The sequence below is a fragment of the Equus asinus genome, chromosome 12, assembly GCF_041296235.1.
Source record: "Equus asinus isolate D_3611 breed Donkey chromosome 12, EquAss-T2T_v2, whole genome shotgun sequence".
Lineage (NCBI taxonomy): Eukaryota > Metazoa > Chordata > Mammalia > Perissodactyla > Equidae > Equus > Equus asinus.
The window spans coordinates 3,039,382-3,044,245 of NC_091801.1; the positions used below are offsets into that span (position 1 = coordinate 3,039,382).

Below are 4,864 nucleotides of genomic sequence, written 5' to 3' on the forward strand. Positions count from 1 at the left end.
AGTTTTGATGTTGAAGAGGATGATATTATGGGGTATGAGGCTCCGTTATGCAGAGAGGGAGTAGACAGACTGACAGGATGGCCTGTCCTTAGAGGAGAAGGACTCAGGCCCAGGGATAGATATTTATTTTCCATAGTCCAAGTTCTGGAAGAATTATTATCTAAAATGTAAAATATGTAGTATCAGTTGAATCTGGAATCTGCTACGTGGATAGATCTGGCGGGATGAGAGAAGGCCCAAAATATGCAACTTAATTCTTTTGTTAATAGAGTAATGACAGCTGAATGTTATCCTAGAATCATGGGTCTCCGGTCTTGCCTGGGGGCTAAGCTTTTAGAGGCTCATGTACCTCTAGTCACCGATGCTGCGTACACTATCCAACCAACAACCAGAACGAAATACTAGATTTAGGTGTTTGTTCCTACCCTCTGCAGATATGCAAATGAACACACACTGACACTCAAATATTTATTCTTATTAATAATAAATCACGAAATCTGGACCTGGTAGAGAGACTCTGTTTATTTAGAAAGATTCCAAGATAAGGCCGCTGAACCTCTTATAAATGTATGTGCTACTTTATATTGTTATCAATTTGATCAGGAATTTTAGGTCCCACAACTGAGATCTCTTCTGCCAGGCCAAACTTCCCTTTACTAACTTAAACGTTGGTTACAGCAGGTGAAAGCATTGGGAATATAATGAGATGATCCCATAAGAGGTTCGAGAACAGAGGAAGATAGCCCTGCCTGGACCCATATCACTCATACAGCCTAACCTACCAAGAGGCCAGGGGTTTGCGTTTGCAGATACTAAATATGTATTTTTTGTATAAATGGAGTCCAATTTTTAGAAATTCTTTTTCTTTGAAAAATATAAACTCTACACTTTCACTTTCTGACCTATTTTATCTCATTTTTTTTCTTTGGTACTCCTCTAGTATCTCTTTAATGACATTTTTGCTGTACCCCAAGGCACACACCAACAAAAACAGCTGATTTCCCCCTTCCTGCAGTTCAGCCTGATTTGCTGAAAACAGATCAGAGAGGAATTTCCTAGAGAGAGAGGGAGAGAGCGAGAGCGAAACCAAGAGAGAGAGAGATATGGAGCGAGAGAAATGGAGACTTTGGAGTCTGGGAGGATCAGATCTTGCTCATCAGAAATGAAAACTGTGCAGACAAAAAATATCCACAAATTCAGACATTCACTCTTCAGAATCATTTGCTACCTTGAAAGATAACAAGGAGGAAGGGTCGAGAGAAGACACAAGCATCTTTGGTGAATGCATTTTATATAACGAGTGAAGTCTGAGATCACCAAAATAAAAACAACAGCAAAATCGACGATCCTGTGAGCTTTAATCCAACCCTGGAACAACCACATAATTCTTAACTATCTCACAATACGCTGAAATGTATAGAAAATGTGTCCATCTGAAACTCTTTACTGGGTGGAAACGTACTTCATAACAGCAAGCTCAAGCACTGAGGAAATCTCCAGCCTATCAGGATGACCTTCCAGAAGGCCCCATGTTGACAAAATCAAGGAAGTCTTGAAAACCCAAAAAGGACAAGCAAACAAGAAACTCTGAGAGATCACACTACACGCGGAAGTCAACCAAACCAAGCTCGGTTATACCTTGACTAAACCCTGATGAATCAGAAATCACAATACCTTTTTAAAAAACGTCTTAGGGAGTTCATTTTTTCTTTGATCTTCCGAAATTGTTTTATGACATTATTAAGAAATCACCATGGACCAGTTAATTAGCTCAACTAGTTCTTTCACAAACATACGTTAAAGCTATTCAACATCAAAATTCTCTGCATTATTTAAATATGTTGAAGTCACTTCCAGTATTTGCCCAGAAGTCATGAAATTATATATGTATATTTGCATGTCTGTGTATGTCTGTATACATACATGTATGTATATATGAATATGTGTGTGTTTATGCATGAAGATATTTACATGTGTGTGCACATATATATATAACTTATACATACGTATAAAAACATAAAATACATATACATAAAAAGTTTAAAATAACTTTACAGAAACAAAAAAAGTCAAGTCCAATGCTTGTTTAGGGCAAAATTGAATCCAGAGTCCCAAGCCTTAGCACATTCACACTCTCCAGCTAGAAAGATCTCATGTCGAAACAATGAAGGGTCCACAGCACTTGTGCTGAATTAAGGCAAAGGAGGCAGGAACTCTTTCTACCGTTGGATGCATTGCATGCCTTTCTTTATCAGCAAGCCTTTTCAAACAACTGTCCCTTAGCTCATTATTCAGATTTGCCACCTAGGAGATTTCGTTTTCCTCATCTCCAAGCGTCTGATTGCATTTTTTCTAGCAACTCCACTGCAGTGTCATTATTACACGATTCATCACGTACCAAGGGTCAGACGTGCTTTAAAGTCTTCAGTAGATGTCAACTCTGTGGGCGGCAGAATAAAAGAGATCCAAGTAAACGAATGTGCTATAAATATTTTATATTTGTGAAGAAAACGGTAGAAGCTTTTGGCTTTCTCTGAGTCCTTCTGAAAGGATGTGGTTTTTAAACAAGAGAGCCACTTCACAACCAAACTCTGATTTTAATTCAGACTGTGCCACTCAATGTTCCACATCTCTATTTTTGTTGGTATGTAATTCCCAGTGAAATTCCCAGGTGAAGGACATCCTTTTCTTTGTCTCTGGTAAATGCCCTGAATACCATTTCCGCCTTGGCAGCCCCTATTTGACAGCTCAGTAGCACATAATGCTACGAAGCAAAAGGCACAGAAGAGGACTCTAATGCCCGTGTTGGGGAGCAAAGAATATTTTAAGAAGCTGTGGTGGAAAAGAATAGGCTGGATCTAGGGGGAAATAATTTGTTTACAACTATTTGAAAAAGTACAGATAACATCACAAAGGTAGGTCTCCTTCTTTAATGTTAAAAATAAAGAACATTTGTTAGCAATTCTGGATGTCAGCCAGCCTTTAGTAGTGCTCTTGCATTCTAGTGAGCCATTTGCTTATACACTGCATATTCACCCCATTGTTATTACCAGACTTTTCCTTTTTAATTTTCACACCCGCTCCCGTCTTCATCTAGATAACCTCTACTCACTCCTCAGGTCTCACCTTAGCTGTCACTTCCCGCAGGAAATCGTTCTGGGTCCATCCTCTTCCAACTCTATTTCTCCACTACAAGTCCTCACCGGTAGTTCAAACTCAACATGCACAGATTCGAGCCCATCACAGTCCACCAAACCTGCTCATTGTCCTCCTGTGCTCCCCGCCTCAGCGAATGGCTCCACATGCATGCAGTGGCCCAAGACGGAAACACAGATGCCATCTTTGGTTGCACCGTTCCTGTTTCCAACATCAATTTGGTCACCAGGTTTCTCAGTCAAATCTGCCCACTTGTCACCATCCCCACCCAACTCTTCTGATTCAGGTGACTATGTCACCATCATTTCTCACTTTCTTAACAACAGTCTCTTATCAAATTTCCATTCTTAGCTCCCTCATATCCATCCTCTGTTGCCGGTCATCTTTCTGACATGTGATTCTAATCAGTTATTCTTCAGCTTTAGTCCCTTCACTAGTCTCCATTATCTTCAGGACATGATCCAACCTTCTTATCATGTTTTACAAGGTACTTCATGATCTCTTATCTTTTATAGCTTCTCCCCTTGAATTTCACTCTCTGAGGTAGCTACTATAAAGATAATCAAATTAAGTCTCTGTGATGTTAAGAACCCTGATTAGAGTCACACAGCCAGGAATTGGCGGTGTTAGAGCTGAATTCATATTGGTAAGTCTGCATAAAGTATTCCGAAGTTTGATTCAGATTTAGAAGTTTGAGTTTATCTTTCCTCAGTAGGTCACACCTTCTAGGAACCCATTTGACATACTTCTCATCTCATATACAGAATAACATGGTTTGCTTTCATCAGAATGTTACTTGTATATAAATTATTAGAGCATCCTTACCTGTTATCTTAGTTGGGTTCTCCTGAAAACAGAGCCTGATGAAGGACTTGTGTGCAGGCAGTTTATTTGGGAGGTGAGCGCAGGGAGCAAGAGTGGGGAGGAGTATGAGGCATGGAAGGAGGACTAACCCGTAAAAGTACCTGTTAACGATGTTGACGCTATGACAATGGGGCTCATTTCTCCCAGGAGAAGTATACTGGATACCTCCTAGAATTGCTGCCTGACGAATGGAAGACAGAGGGAACTTTCCATCAGCTTCTGGCCCCATTGGTTGAGAGTTGCTCCCTCAGACGTTAACTGACCCGAGGTTCTGAGTGGTACATATGTACCAGCCAAGCAAGATCCTGTCAGCACCTGGGGTCTGTGGAGCCCTAGGGCAGAACGTGAAGACAGGCAGCACAGACATGAAACCTCTAGCTCAGGGGCTGCTTCCTCCTTCTGTGAGTTGAAATTCACAAAAGCTGAAGACCTGTCTACAACAGCCACAGCTGAAATCGGATGTGGTGGCAGCCAGGGCGGATCTGGGCACCAGAGACATCTAAGACACCCATTGTCAGGAAGCAAAATGATTAAAAAATAGAACGCTATTCTTTTCACTAATATTTTTAGACTTGAAACAAATTTCAAGTAATAGATTATAGACAAGCACAAATACATCCTTCACTGATTTTTCTCTGCAGAAAACAAAGTTAACTGAATGGTGTGTAGGTGGTCCTATTAAGTGACTCATTTGTTGCTGTTAAATACTTAGTGCTGAGTTGCAAAGCCAGGGCTAATCAATAAATAGTTCCCTCTGGAAAAGAAACAGAATTCTTTATTTCTATAATAGTTCATTTATAGAAATGTTAAATATCAAAAACTCAGAGCCGAAAATTAATCACAT

The 4,864-nt window shown here is 40.2% G+C and overlaps 1 long non-coding RNA gene across 1 annotated transcript; it reads right to left on the bottom strand.

Annotated features, from left to right (window-relative positions):
* Nucleotides 1-502: 502 nt before the first annotated feature.
* Nucleotides 503-4,428, bottom strand: LOC139039831 (uncharacterized). Its single transcript, XR_011493039.1, has 3 exons — nucleotides 3,982-4,428; nucleotides 3,127-3,357; nucleotides 503-2,440 (listed from the first exon to the last, which is right to left on the bottom strand). It is a non-coding gene; the product is annotated as an uncharacterized lncRNA (long non-coding RNA).
* Between the last annotated feature and the right edge of the window lie 436 nt (nucleotides 4,429-4,864).